We start from the raw sequence: 16,431 nt of genomic DNA on the forward strand, positions 1-16,431 counted from the left end.
AGTGCATTCTACAGAAGACTACAGGCGACTAAACAATACCCTACACTCCAAAAAAAATAGACCCTCCTTGAAAGTAAAAGTAATGAGAGGGTATGTATATACCCCAACAATGGGAAGCATAACTATGCGGAACTGAAACTGGGTGCCAGGCCTTGGCGAACAAAAGGGCGCTGCTACAGGGGCGGGGCATTGAACTTTTAGCTGAAAAGTGCAGCCACAAGACGAACAAGAAGAAGAAGAAAAAGAAGAAAATCTGAAATCTGCACACCCGTCTACACAGTACTCCATCCACAGATCTCCATCCTCCAACCTCCATCCTCCATCCTCCGGCGTGACTGCCTCCGAAATGCCAAATGCAGTTTGCGGACGAGGTCCCCCCCTTCCCCACTTGGTGCGTGTGTGTATAGATATTCTGCAGAGAAAGAAACCGAGTTCTATTCTACTTTTGGGTGGTGACTAGTTAGTTAGTTAGTAATCACCCACTAGACTAGTTAGGAAGACTAGAGAGAGACTAGAGACTAGAGACTACGTTGGGAAAGTAAGTCTAGTTGGTTCCCTTGAAAAAATTAGAGCTGTGGGAGTCGTTGTTTTAAAGAAGAGAGTGAGTGGTTAAAGAGTGACCTTAGCTGAGATTTTTAATCTATTAGTGTGACCCATTTTGTAGTAAATGATGATTATTATGATGATTCGGGTATGAGATGTATCTTCATTTTCCAAAACAAAAAGTTTTTCTGAGAAAATAGATTAGTGTGGTGTACTTAGTGTGATTATAGCTTAGTTAGGCTTTGAAATCTAAGAGTTTCTTCAACGAATATATATAAGTGTGACCATCAACCTAAAGGAAATGGTCAAAAAGTGAACTTTTCAAAAAAAGTAAAGCTTTTAAAGCCATCTAAGTTGAAGAAAATGATTATTTTACAAGTGTTCACCTTTTAAAGCTAAGAATTAAAGAATAAAAGTAATAATGGCCGTCTATTAGAAGAATAGGGCATTAGAGTGACCTTATCAAATAGTTGAATAGCAGTAGTGTGACCCAAGTTGGGCAAAATTATGACTATTTGAGGGTAAACCTTTGAAAACTAAGAGTTTTATGAAAAAATAGAATAGACTGACCATCTATCTATAGAAAATGGTTAAAGAGTGACCTAATTTTTACAAAAACAAGCAGTAGAGTGACCTTCTTTGTTGAAAATGGCAATGATTTCCTTGCAATTCCTTCATCACTCGTTTAAATATTTTTCTCAGTGCATCTATGCTCTTTGTGGAAGGGGTCTGGTAGTCCGGGATGTCGCCTGTTTTGCCATAATTATTATTTTTATTCTGCAAGACGGCTCCGGATTGTTAATCCCTCGCCCAGGAGCTGTCAGCACTTGAATGCGTCGCATTCCACAGACCTCCACCTCCTCTAACCAGACCTTCTCCCCCCAAAAAACTATATTTTGGCCTCTTGGCCATATTATATCGACGGGTTTATTATTTCGATTCAAAGTATAGGTATATAAGTTTGTGCCCCGAAGGCTAATTAATGCCTTAGAATGGCCATATTTTGGGGGCGAATTGTTTACCTTGGCGCCGGCTCCTCATTCTCATCTCACGTGGTTTGGCCATAAAATCATTTTTGCGCTTTCTGGGTTTTGTTTTCCTCTCGAAAGTATGGAATGGACTTTTCTTTGTTTTGTTTTTGGAAAGAAAATCTCAAGGAAATTAACGCGAAACTGGCAGTATTTCAATTTTATTTATGAGCCAAGTATCCCTTCCATGTGTCATTGTAACTCGTATCTTGTTGTGATTCACTCTTCAGATTCCAGCATCCAATTGTCATCCAATTCGGTTATCACAGTGACTCTGGGAACCTGCGTCATTGGTATGATTTTGAGACCCAGAACTCCAAAGGGGCAGAGCTCCCAGCAACGTGAAAGTAAACTGAGAGAAATACTTGTGGCTCTGTATCCTTGTTATCCTTGTTTTTCGGTCACTGCATTATTGTTGTTCATTTATTGCGTAAAGGAGCAATTTGTGGTTGCTTATTCTATGCTTATTATTCCCATTGACATGGCCAGGCAGCCAGGCAGTCAGTATTTTTGCATTGTTCATCCAGAACAGACCCAGACCGAGACCCAGACCACCCACCAGATATCCTACCGAGAGCGTGTTTCAAATGAAACACGAGCTTTTAATTGAATTGACTTCTCCAGTTGCTGGCCAAGTTCGAGAATTCGGAAAACACAGCAGATAAGTGTATCTAAGTGGGTGGAGGAGGACTCGGCAGGACTTCTTCAGATTTTCCACCACGTGAATCCAAGAGATGTCTTGTCTTTGGGGGCCACGTGCCAGTGTGACAATTGCATGGAAAATTTTTAGCTCCTCCTGGTTGGTCCTCCTCGTTTCTCGGCTTAAAGCCTCTTGCCATTTAAATAGTCAGGCGTCAACAGGTTAAGACCCGGCCATGTTCAAAGTCAAAGTTTGTTGCACAAGACAGGCGGAGGCTTAAATCTGAGCTTTTCTTTTTTAAAAATAGCAGTGGAGAGGAGGCTCTTTCTGGGTTCTCCTTAAAGACCTGACCACCTCTCCTCGTACTCCCTCATTTCACTTGGCACTTCCATTAAAACCAAAAAAATTACCAAAAGATATTGCAACATTTTGTATCTTTTAGATGCCAGACGGCGCCTGCCCTATATCTCTATATTTTTTTTTGTGGAACCCCGGGACTCCCCCCAACTACCTCAACTACCGATTCCCGATTTCGCAAGCAACTCTTAATGGTATTTCTGATATTGATCAGATGCTTCTGGAACGGCATGACCCATTTTTTGGAGAAAAAATAGAGCACACCTTACGATGGGAATGGTAGGGATTCCCTGGAGTTGGGGGGTTGAGTGGTGGGGGAGACATTACATAATCCAGGGATGCAGCGATCCAGCAATTAAACGCCAATACTTTTGGAGGAGGAGGAGGAGGAGTAGAAGTGGGATTTGTTATCTTAATGAGGAAAGCTACTTAGGCTTAATGGGGGGAAATATTTGGGTTACAACTCCAGTCTCCAGTCTCCCAGATATGCATGTGTAGTACTTGGGAGTCCATTGTCTGGACCATTGTCTGGATTGGTTTTCATCTTTATTATTATTATGAGGAATCCCTCTCCATCTTGTGCATCTTAAGTGGCCCATTAGAATATGAATGGCCCGAAAAGTGGAGGAGGCACTCATCCCAAATCCCTTCTAGACTGGCCTCATTACTATGTATTATGTATTATGTATTATGTATTATGATTATGTATGGATTTCATTTGTTGTCATTGTCCAGAAAGCAGAGACTAGATCTGGAGGAGGACTAGGAGTAGGAGTAGGAGTCTCTTCGCTAATGAAGGTACTGTGTTTGTGGAATTAACACCTACAAGATACAGAATCAAGCAGCGACGATGAATAGCAACTGCCACCTAATAAATATCTATGCGGGCAGGTGGTGGCAGGTAGGCCACTAAATTAAAGACTAGAATAGTAAGAGTAGTTGATGCTACAGGGTCTCCTGCTCTACAAGGTCCAGCATATGAGTTCCATTAATTCCAATAATTAAATGAAATTAAAATGCGCGGCCAGATCTGAAAAGGGAAACCACATCGAGGGCGCCAGTTATGGATCTTAATTGAATTAGATCCATAGATCCATCTCGCTATATCCCCACATCCCCACATCCCCCCATCCATGTCGAATGGAATTCGAATTGCATTTCCCCCTTTCAGAGTGTGTCTATTATTTTTTCCTTTTAATTTCGGATCGGTTCAGATCTTCGCGCTTCCAGCAATTGGTGGTCTGGGGAGGAAAAACAAACAAAACTCGCCCAGAAAAACAACAAAAAAATTTCATTAAGGGAAAAGCATATACATTTTCCACAAGAGAGAGAGAGATAGAGAGAGAGAGAGAGAGTTTCTTCAAAACTATATAATCTCTATTATATTTTTAAAGATTATTTCTTTCAGTGCAACTAATTCCCATTCTCGAGATGCATTTCAAGACTTTTCTCATCGATTCTCATTTAATTGCATTCGATTTCCTGTTGATCCGATCAGCAAATAATCAAATATATTGCTTGGATTGGAAAATATTGGGAATTTTTATAGAAATTCTGGTATTTTGGCATCTGGTATTTCTTGCATCAGATGCTCTAATACTCTAATCAATTAACGAATATTTTCACTTTCGGTCACGACTTGGAAAGCTACCTACCTACCTACCTACCGATTTCCATGCATATTTATAGCACTTTCCATCGCTTTATGGAAAGGTGATTGAATTTCCGTTAAAAATTCATAAAATCTTTAAGAACTTTGCATTCCAATGAAAAATTATAGTTGGAAGGCTCTCTATGATAAGAACTCTATCCTAACTCTATCTGGGTGGCGTCATGAAGTGATCTGGAGTGAAGTGGTGACCCCGACGACTTCATTATGCAAATGGAGGTAGGGCTCTAGAAGAGCACTTCAAACATATCATAATTATGACAGGGACTGAGAGATGCTCTTACCTCTTAACTCTGACCGCGTTAATAATGACCAGCTTAGTCCCCGTCATAGTTTTCATGGGTTTTTAATTAGCGTTCGATCCAACTCTCTATCGGTCATTAATTGAAAGTTTTATGCGTCCAGTCTAGAAGCATTTTTTATGGCCCACTTGATGGCTGCGTTGAAAGTTGTCTTTTGGGAGTAGGGGGTGGGGGGAGGGAGTATGAGACCCGCATTTAAACCTTTGACCAATGCCCCTAAGACACCGACACACTCTGTGGTCCATGTGTGGTCCTGTAGAGGGATCTCTTCCCCAAACCCCAGACCCCAGAAGAAAGAACTGCATTAATGCTGGGTGTGGCATGGGTCTGGCATGAGTCTGGCAATGCATATTTATGTTGGCTCTGGCGGGTCCAATGATTTGGGTTGACAAGTTGCCTGGTTTTTGCTCCTTTTCGGCCATTTGCCATTTGATGGCCAATTGACAGCTGATGCGGTTTCGGATCATAAATCACAGGCAGTCTGAAAGGAATCTGCTTTGATGTTATAGGAGTTGGACCAGGCACTGGCACTGGCACTGGCACTGGTCTGTTCTTATAGAAATAACTCTCCTTAGAACTTTCTTCTGGAATCTTTCTTTTAAAATCTCTAGTCTTTCATGCTTTTTTCGTAATTATTTCTGTGACATTATCGGAGGCATGTCAGGAGCTCTAGTCCCAATCTAGCTGCCATCTGCAGCTCCTCCTTTCAGCTCAACAAGTTGACAGTCACGCCATTTTCTTAGAGGGAGGAAGGTGCTTCAAGTTCTAGTTTTTCTTAGTTATTTTATTGTTTACCTGAAGGTCCTTAACACGCGCTATACTCTGTCTCCCTCTATCCGGCTTATGACGCATTTCGAGTGTTATCCTCGAGGGGTTGAGATATCCCCCGGATTGTTTTCGGTTTTGATTTATCTCCTCCATAGCGGTTAGCCAGAAAAAAGGGTTTTTAACCCCTTACCCCTCTAATGCTATAGGGGAGGTTAGTGTCCTGGCCGCCTTTTCTACGCATTTTCACACGCTCTAAGGATTTTCCCTCCCCTATGCCCCGGTGCTCCCTCCATTGTGAAATGACTTGTTAATTTTCTAATTACAAAATCATTTTCCTTCATGGCCATGGAAAGCACTGTCTGGACTGGACTGACTTCTACCTGAGATCCTCTACTACGCCCCTGGGCCCGCAAGTCGGTTCTTACTCTTTGAAGAAGGTAGAAGGGGAGGGGGGGGACGAGAGGTGTAGAGTTGGAGAGGTGTAGAGGTGGGGGGGAATGGCAGGATGGAGAAACCTGTTTGATTTGTCTCTTAATTTCTTCCACCAGCCGAAAATTTCAATAGGCCTGTGGCGTCTAAACACTGAGAGAAAAAGTAGATATATAGATACTCTTAAAGAGAATATTATTAACTTTAAACTTTCATAAGATCTTTAATTTATATATTTTTTAAATAATTTTTTTAAAATATTTTTTTTTATTTGAAAAGAATATTCATTTCTTTATCTCAAGCCCCGCCTCTGTTTCTGACGGGGGGGGGGGTTTGGCTATCAGCGCCAGTTCATCAGTTTGTGAGCCTGTCTTTTGTCTCTCTGCCGCAACTGCTACCCTGTAACTGCCCAGAAAAGTATCTAAAAGATACTTGATTATTATAATTCAAGATATTAAAAATTATATATTATCTAAACTATTCTATTATACCTTTAGTCATACCTATATTAATATTATTATAATTATTATAATATTATTATTATTATACCTTTAATCATACCTATATTAAAGTTATAAAAAGACCTTATAGAATAAGATAAGAGTATAGATTATCTATCTCGTATCTATCTTATTATATCTTATAGATAAATAAATTAAAAAATATAAAATATATTATATAAATTATTATATTACTATTATCTCATAAATATCTCATAAATTCAAATATAATTTCACATTAGTATGAAGGTTAAAGGACTTGAGTTGAACGAAGGGTATCCTTCAGTTCGTATCTCTGCATACCTCTTGTTTTCAAATTATTTATATGCGTATAGTAATAAAAAAAAACAACAACAACAAAAAAGAAAAGAAAGGAAAACCACACAACAACAAAGACCATTGAGAACAAAAAGAAAGGAAAAAAAACATAAAAAACCAAGCAATGGATGGATGATGTTCTTTACCTGTTCCCGAGTTCTCTTTTCTTTTTTTTTCTCTTTTTTTTTTAAACATAATTACTCCGTTTTTTATGTATATTCTTATTCCAAAGTCTGTAATACATAAACTATCTGGATTTCAGACTGATTTTCTAAACAAAACTGAAAAGTGATGTATCTGAAGGATATTTTTGAAGGATAACTAATATTTCAAAAAAAAAAAAAAATAAACATTTGAGACAGTTTTGGAAATAAACATGGAATTCCTGGTATTCCTACAAGTACCAGTAGTTTTCTCGGATGCATATGTGTATCTTTCAGATACCAGCAGCCTTAGTATCTGTATCTGTATGTGTGTTTGTGACTTGAACTTCAAGTGCGACTCCGACTCCGGCTGCTGCTTCTGCTTCTGTCTGTCTGGCAATCATAATTATCTTTAATTTTAACAACCGAGAGAGGTAAAAGGTGGAAAAAGGTGGAAACTCCCGTCCCGGAGACGAGAACTAAAAAAGCGAAATTACATGAATGAACGCGTCACGTGTGTAGATACAGATACAAAATTTGTATCTCCAAGTGTGGAGATGGATGGAGCAACATACTGTATCTGGTAGTATATGGTATCTCGTATTTCGGTGGATTTCGTATGTTACCTGTCAACCTTCTTCTTCCTCCAGCACTCCAGCACTCCAGCAGCAGCAGCAGCAGGTGAATATTGTATCTGTTCTGGCAGCAGAAGCACTTGCTAAATACACACCACCTCACCCCCCCCCTTGTGGCAGGGTGGATCTTGTGAATGCAGGTGCATTCATTTGGAGAGCAACTGAAAGCTCTAATCATGTTATCACTAAACAAACATGCATCATACGCCCTGTGGACCCGAAAGCAGTTTCTTGTTAGTTTGTTAGTTTTCCGAAGACAAAAGGCCCATGGTTATGGTTATGGTTTTTGGTATTAGAACAACAATGTCAACAATTTGGAATTTAATTCAATTATCCATTAAATCGAAGAATAAAGGACAAAGTTTTGTCCTAGAGAGTAGTGCCAATACTGCATAATACTTTGGGGGACACTGGTGGGCGCTCAGAAACCCCAAAACAGGTGGCTGGCCTGTTGAACTTTTGCTTTTTTTTTTTGGCAGAAACATGCGCAGAACATAAACGGAAGTTAAGATGAGGTCTTGTTCAATCCAAGCACTGAAAGAAATTAATAATTATATTTTTGAAAATGATTATCTTCCATACCTAAAAACCTGTGTGGGGGTGGGAGGCACTATTTTTGTACTGCGACTGTTTCGGCAACTGTTGCATTCCCCCAAAGTCACAGCGTCAGTGCTCTTCCATTGCACCTGATTTTTCGTACATTTCTAGTGCTCCCCCCACTCTCTCACTCTCTTTGCTCTCTTTATTTTTTTTACTGTTTATTTATACTGAGCCGCAAATTCATTGGAAAATAAGAACAGGAACAATGAACAGCGGGTGTGGTGGGGGGGTGTCAGGGGACTGGGGACTGGGGGGGGACAGCAATTCAAGTGCAGCGGCGACAGTTCAGCAAAGAAAACAAAGCCAAAATAGAATAGGCGGAGGTGGAGTAGGAGTAGGCTGTGCTGTACAAAAGCGGACATGGCGAACATGGAGGGATAAGCGAAAAAAAACACACAGAAGAAGAAGAAGAAACACACAACAGATGCAGCAATTTCCGGTGCTATTGTTCTCAATCAGCTAACGCCATCTACGCTCAACGCTCAACGCTCATCGTTTCTTCTCTTTCGGGCTCTTGTTGTGTATGTTTTGTCTCTTTCTTGAACAACGGTTGCGTCTGCGCGTTTCAATCAAAATGAATTAAATTTTGATCAAATAATTGGAATTGAAATATATTCCCATCCACCTGCCCTCCCTCTGCCTTGCCTCACAAACATTTCATTCATAGAGAGAGAGCCCCCTAAAAGATGCTCCAAATTAAACAAGGCAGAGCTGCTTCCCCACTTTTGATTATTTATTGTTTGTTTAATGCGTTGTTTATTCCCTTTTTGCCACCGCCTGGGCCTGGGCCTGGCCATTCGTAATTAAAGAATCAATTGAAAAGTGCGCAAAATATTGCACATTATTCGTGCCGATTGCAGGCAGCACGAATTTATGGGCGCCCACTGTAGGCGATGAGAATGGTGGTGAGAGCGCGAGCATGGCGGCAAGACACCGTTGTTCTGTTGCTTTGGCTCTCTTAGCAGGCACTGAGAAAAAGTTCTACTAAAATTAATATTATTATTAAATATTTAATTTAAATTTAAATTTCTGTTGAAAGTAAAAATATATTTAAAGTAAAATTAAATAAAAAAAATAATTAAATTAAGTTTTTTATTAAATTAAATTATATATATATTTAAAACTAGATCTTCTCTTATCACTCAATTTAAAAATAAACTACTCTCAGCTAGAGCTATAAATTGTTTTCTCTGTACAACGGCTGTGAGAGCGGAGAGCGGAGAGCAGAGAGTGCTGTTATTAGCCGGGAGAGTAATGGCCGTCGGGCCGAAAGAGCAGCAGCCATTGGAGCACAGCACTACTGGGGTTCGCAGCACTGTAGCGACGGGCCGCTGTGTCAATTCCAAATTCGAACTCGGACGGGCGAGATGTTTCGGAAATGAGTCGCGCGTGTGCTTTTTTTGAATCGTTTTCGATGAGATTGAGATAAACTGAAACTGCTGCAAGCTATCGTGCAACTGCATTTTGTGCATTTCACTGAGGCGTTAATAAAGTCTATTTTCGAGGTAGTGTTGCGATTGCAATTGCGACTGCGACTGCGGATGTTTTATATGTTTTGTTTTTTGCGAACAACCAACCAACCAACAAATAAAATTCACGGAGAATCGTGAATCGCGAGTGTTCTGACCAAATTTTTTGTTTTTTTGTGGCCAAAAGCAACAAGTGCGAACCAAGAATTTTCGACATTTTCCCCGAGTGCGTGCCAAAGGGAATTCGTATTCGAATTCGTTAAACAAGTTCAAGCAAAAAATTTCGAGAGAAGCGGCTTGAAACGTGCTACAAATTATTATTGTTTTTATATATTTGCGAATTATGTATTTATTTTCATAATTTTCGCTGCCCACCCTCCGCGCTCCGCCACCCCCTGCAACTAGAAAAACAACTACAAGAAAAGCAAAACAAAAGTGCAGTGACTTGGAAACGATCGACGACAGAATTGCATATATATATGTATATATAGAATAGAAAACCTAAAGAGAAAATAAAAAGAAAAGAACAAAAGGTGAATCCCGAGTATCAGAGAAACAAGAACAACATCATCATTATTATCATCATCATCGGCACTAAAAAGGTAAAAATACAAATCAAGAAAGAGCCAAATTAGAGAGAGAGTAAGTGAGTGAGTGAGAGAAGTGCATCTGAGATTAGGATCTGAGTTGAAAGATCGAACTGTGACGAACTGTCCTTACCTACCTGTGTGTGAGAAAGAGAGAGTGTGAGTGTGAATTACTCATAGTACTCATCTTTGGTATTTTTCTCGCTGTGTAGTCGGAGCAATTAAACCTGCCTGATTTCCATTATTGCCTTTTCTTCCTCTTGTTCTTTCTTATTGATAATTGCTGGACTCCTTTGGCTCCCGGCTTTATCGCCCCATTCGCTGCTCCCTCTACCCCCTGATTTACGATCGTGCTAGAGGGAGACAAAGAGTGGAGTTGGAGCGGGAGTTTGGGCTGCACTCCACAGTGGTTGCTCCCATAGGCCAAAAATAAAAAAATTGATAACGACAAAAATAATCGAAAAGTAAACAAATCGCCTCTAAAATGTCCAAGCTTCTTCATGACAAACCAGATTTGTCTAAAAATCTAACTGGATTTTCTAAAAAATGATTTGAAGATGCTCATTTGTAAAGCGCGGCTGCGCGCATCACGAATATTTCACAACTATACCGCACTTTGAAGTGGTCAGATCATTATTTACGTGTTCAAATTCAAATTATTTGTAATGGATTTTGAAGTTGAAGGTATTTTCTATAAAATGAGATATAATTTGATATATAAATAATAATTATTGTTATTATTATATTACTATGAACTAATGCATGTTTTTTTCCTATATTTTGAACGTATTTTTCATGTTTAGCTGAAGTTTTAGTAGTGATCCCACAAAATTCTACAATTCGTTTATATACCAATGTGTTTGTCGGTCTCCAAGGGTAACAAATGTGCAAAAATTTTTTGCCAAAATTTGCCTATGTGTCTAATATCGTAAAAATACTAACACCATCTTAACATGAAAGTTGGGTAATTTCCGTTTTTTCAGTGATATGGCAGCTATAGGATATAGTCGGCTGATCCTTATGAAATTTGGCATGTTGAATTATTTTCCCAAAAATAGCATTCGTACCAAATCAGAATTCTCTAGCTTTAAAAACACCGAAGTTATATCATTTCCGATCAATCAGTTATATGGCAGCTATAAGATATAGTCGGCTGATCCTTATGAAATTTGGTAGGTCGTGTTATTTTGTCAAATATAGCATTCTTACAAAAATTGAACTCTCTAACTGTAAAAACATCCAAGTTATAGCATTTTCGATCAATCAGTTATATGGCAGCTATATGATATAGTTGCCCGATCTGGCTGATTTTAATATATTATTTTAGAATAAAAATATAAATATTTTGTGCCAAGTTTCCAGTCCCTACCTGAACTAGAAGTATTTTTGGCCGCTCTCTTCATACAAGCCGGACCACTGTGCACTCTTGAGCCCTTTCTTTGACTCTTTCATGCTCTTCCCCTTATTTATTGTCAAAAAACGCCCGAAATTCAAGTTGCATATTTTTCAAAAAAAAAAAAAAATTCAACACGCAGTTGCATTTCAATTTTTTTCCAGGAACCTATTCTTGAAAGAGGAAAGGAAGAAAAGAAAGAAGGAACAAGAGAAAGAAAGAAAGAGTGGTGGAGTGTGGGGCAGAGGAGACTCACTGCAAGTGCCCTTTGGAATCTGAAATAATTCCCCCTTCGATAGGCAGGGTATTCTTTATCATCAATATACCCCCTCCTTGAAAAAGGGTATTAAAATCCTCCAAAAAATACTGACCATATCAAGTGCACTTCGTGCCGCTTTCAGTTTCGGCCTCTAGCTATTTAGCAGCAAAAACCCCAATAAAGAGCCACAATTCCAAGTCCTGCAATTGTTACGCTTATGCTCCACTACCCCCCCTTTTGGTTCTGCCCCCTTTTCAATACTGTAAGTACAGTATTGGCCTCAAGTATCTAACAGATACTAACCATCTATAAGTACGATTTTCTTTAAAAAAAATGCAAATTCTTATCAAGTTGGAGTATTTTATTGGCCATCACTGTACTGGAATCCGAGTCTAAGAATTGCAATTCGATTCTGCAGCTCTGAAAGGTTAAGGTTTCTCTTCCCGGTCTTCAGAGCTAGCCTCTGGGCTGGTGGCAGGCTTTAATCAAATTAAATGGCAGGAAACGTGAAGTTAAACGCCCGCTGTTTCAGCGACCCAGCCGATTCCTTAACCCACTGAGAGCCTCTACTTCTGGTCCTTCTTCTTTGTATCTTTCAGAACCAAAAGAGAAACCCCACTCCCCCGGGGGCTATGCCACGATTCCGATTCGGATTCAGATTCAGATTCTGAGGAATTCTCAATATGTCGCACGTTTGCCACACATGTTTGGCATTTGTTGGTTGAACCGAACCATAGCAGCAGATACATAGATACACAGATACATAGGGCGAGATACGTAAACAGGAAGAACACTACGTTGTGTGTGTGTGTGTGTTTACACAGGGTAAAAAAAGGAACTAAACTCAAAGAGTAGAGAACCAAAGACATTCGGCTGACGTTTGACAAGGCTCGACAACAAATTGAGTTATTTTAAAAAAAGATACAACCAAAAAAAACGACTAGAACGACCCGAAAGATACCTCAGAGATACCACCTCTCTCTCTCTTGGATGACAAATTAAAAATGTCAGTAGTAGTCAAGCTGAAATGAGGTTAGATCAAGTCTATTTTTGGGGCATTTGGGGCATACACTTGGGGTATCTTAAAGTTCTCATTACACAACTGCTCAAGAAACCTAAGCCAGACGTATATAACCCTATCTGGTATCTGGTAAGAGGTATACGACGAATTATTGAGCAAATTGGGCGCAGAACAGAACAGAAATAGAAAATTGAGAAAATTGAGAAAATCGAATACTGAAAACCAAAACAAAGACCATTTGTTGCGTCATCGGTTTGTCACCAAAAACAACAAAAAACAAAAAATAAGAAAATGTTAGAAGTAATTGAAAGCTAGCCCCACCTCCCACCACCCACCTCCCATAGAGAAAGTGATTTTAGATAACTTTTAAGGTCTGGAATCTAGACTCTCTCAAGTCTAAGATTTGAAAACGAAAGTTAGTGGCTTTGGAACTGAAGACGTCCTAGACTTACCTTCCCCCACTTTCCCCCCTTTCTTTGATTAATTTTGTTATTTTAATGCCTTTTGATGCTGCATCTATTTTCCCCTCAGTGGTCTGTTGGCTTCTTTTTTTTGACAATTTTCCACTTGGAAGGGAAAACAGCACAGCATGCACGTGTGTGTGGCTGCCGCCTGGTGGGGTTTGTTTGCTTTAACCCGATTTAGGTTCAGGTTTCGATTTCAATTGCGTGTAGAAATGCATTAACTGGAGCTGCTTTTTTTTTGGGCAAAAGTCAAAGGGAATGAGGCATATGAGGCATGAGGCACATGAGGCATATGGCTAATTGAAATTCACAATTTTCCGATGAAAGTTTTCTATTTTTTGGTTTTCCCGGGAAACAGTGCTTTAAACAGTGGCAGTGGCAGCTTCTCCAACCCACTAGGGGTTAATTAAAATTAAATTAAATAAATATTATATAAATATTAAACAGATTAATAAATTAAAATTCATAAATTAAAAATAATCAAAATTAAATAAATTATTCAAAAATTTATATGTTTATTTACTTGTATTAAGTTATATTAACTAATGTTAACGAAAATATGAACTGATTTCTCGATATATATCGATATTTTTAGCGAAATCTTGTCAAGTAATATATAGAAGAGCCTTCTTTTAATTTTTTATATAAAATAGGCCAAAAAAAGCTGCTGAGTTGAGAAAGTTGAGACTTTAGAATGGGTTAGTTAACTTTGAAAATATATAGAGAACTAATTTTCTCCAGTTTTTATATAAAATTAGCCGAATAAAGCACGAGTTAGGTCTGAGGAATGGGTTGGTTTACTATGAAAGATATAGAAAACTAATATAGTACCAAAAGGTTGGGTACAGATATACAATATAGTACAGAGATTACGGACAGATTAATTATAACAGATTAAAGTACAGTACAATATAGTATAGTAAAGATATACAATAAAATACAATATATATACATATATTGTACAGTACAGGTATAACATATAGTACAGAGATTGGGTTTTCCATTAGTCTCACAGCAAAGATACCATTCAGATTAAAGGCTTCGAGGTTACCTCCTCGTCCTCCTTGAAATATTAAATAATATTTTATTTCATTGTCAAATTTCATTTAAATTTAATTAATTATGAATGGACTCTTCTGGGCACTTCTGGGCATATAAATGCCCTTTTTAAAAAATCATACTACTAATCTTACTACTTTATTATTATTATTATTATTATTATTATTATTATTATTAATAGTTAGGTTATAATTAAAATCTTTTTACTTATTTCACATTTAATTTCAATATTTAAGGGGTAATATTTTAAATACATAATATAATAGACATAATATAATAAATATAATAAAGACATATCAAAAGTTCTTAAAAACTGTAACTAAAAACTGCAGTTCTTTGCCGTAAAAACTTGTGTACATTCACAGTCATCATTCACAATGGCTATCGGAATGCAATATGAAAAAATATTATAAATAAAATACTATAATATGTATACTTACTTTAATCAAGGTGCATATATTAGATAAAATGACCAAAAACGAACTCATTTCTGTCTTAATTTTCGATATTTTTAGCGGCTATCTGGAATGGCTGTCTTTTTGAAAGCTAATTACTTTAAAGTGGCGCCATCTATTAAAAACAAAGCTATTCTTAACCCTTTATATGGCCTTGTTGCATATCTGCAACATACCGTTTAAATTCAATTATTTTTCAACCTGCGTTAAAAAACTGTCTAAAATCTTTTTGATGCAGTTCAGCAACTTTCGTTTTTTATATAACAAGTGTTGGTCAGTCAGAATTCTGTCCAATACTCAACAGGTGATTACTTTTCTCGCCAATTTGGTGAATGTGGTAATCTGAATTGGTTGTGCAGTTTCTCATCCAAAATATAAAAAATCAAAAAAAATGTAATTATTGATTCAATTAATGGTTAAAAATAGGTAAATATTATATTATGTTGCATATTTTCGAGTTTTTGTGTTTTTTGCATTACAATACAAATAAATCAACAATTTCGCTTAGTTTAAAAAAATCGCTTTTTTTCGCTTATTTAAAAAAAATTAAGAAAAACCCATCTTAAAAAAAAAATAAAAAGAAGTGTATTTTTTATTTTCACTTATCTACCGAACAAAAAAAAATGAAGAAAATCGGAGTTATTGCCTTATAAAGGGTTAAATCTGATGTATTGTGAATAGCTAGCACTTGAAATGAATTATTTTGAATGAATGGATTTCTAATTTCCAAGAATTATGAAGATTAGGGTTGAAGTTGGGGTTGGGGTTGGGGTTTAGTTTGGAAATCCTTTGGGGAATCCATTACGTTATTAATCCTCTTAAGGAACTTAAGGAACTTTGTATTGTACTGTACTGTGCCACACACACACACACACACACATACACACTGGGTATTGTAGCTGGCGGCTTATCTGGCACGCGCAACTTGCCCCAACAAGTGGCAGTTCAAGTGGCAAGTCGAGCCATTCATTCGCAACGCAACGACAGTCTCCGTCAATCATCGTTTTCAGAATTTGATTATTTTCAATTAAAGGGAATATGGTGCAGGACAAGGGTTTAGTAGTGACCTTCAGTGGTCAGTCGAAGGGTCAACTGTGCATCCACCCACACATCCATCCCTTGGAGGAAATATTTAAAAAAAAAATAGCTTCCAGCACTTTATGCGGGTGGCCGGCTCCCCCCTCTTATTATTGTCTTTAGAAGTAATTTAGTTCTATTTGATTTTATTATTATTGTCTTTGCTGGATGGCGCCACGCCCACATGGCCACCACTTGAGCTCATTAAGTAGACCTCCTCCCACCCAGCCCCTTTTTTGAGAGAAAGCTGCGGGTCCAGAGACCGAAGAAGCTTCTTCCTGTCCTGGGTGGAAGTTCCTGGTTATCGTTTTTTAATAAAGTAATTGCTTGACAATTATTTCAACTTTTTTAGAGTAGCATCACCCCTCCCCACTCCCCGAAAGATGGCCGATAAAAGCAAACAAAAAATTGAAAAAAAAAAGTTCTCAGGAAAAACTTGAATTTAATGTCATTTGGCCGATAAATCTTTTGGCTCAAATCGACAAAAATTGGCCAACAAATTGTAATTTACGATGGAAGATGACGCTGATGATGATGATGGAGGATGGAGGATGGAGCTAGTGGATGGGGCATGGAGCTAGATGGAAGCTGGCTGGGGAGCACAATTCCCACGTTCAATTGTTAGAGTTTTTGATGGTGAGGGTGGCAAGGGTCAGGAGGATTGTGTGTTTTTTTTTTTTGTATTAGAATCCAAAAGGAAGACCCAACTGTTGAG

At 38.2% G+C, this 16,431-nt stretch overlaps 1 protein-coding gene across 2 annotated transcripts in view; it reads left to right on the top strand.

Annotated features, from left to right (window-relative positions):
• LOC108131891 (uncharacterized) overlaps window positions 1-16,431 on the top strand; it is a 60,971-nt gene that overhangs the window by 8,902 nt on the left and 35,638 nt on the right. Inside the window, exon 1 of one of the 2 annotated variants that reach the window (XR_011444255.1) lies at window positions 9,231-10,003. The exons of the other annotated variant lie outside the window; for it this stretch is intronic. The gene's annotated coding sequence lies outside the window, so the exon portion shown is untranslated. Of the gene's footprint in view, window positions 1-9,230; window positions 10,004-16,431 lie in introns of those variants that run through there. 2 annotated transcript variants of the gene reach the window in all.

The sequence above is a fragment of the Drosophila bipectinata genome, chromosome XR, assembly GCF_030179905.1.
Source record: "Drosophila bipectinata strain 14024-0381.07 chromosome XR, DbipHiC1v2, whole genome shotgun sequence".
NCBI lineage: Eukaryota > Metazoa > Arthropoda > Insecta > Diptera > Drosophilidae > Drosophila > Drosophila bipectinata.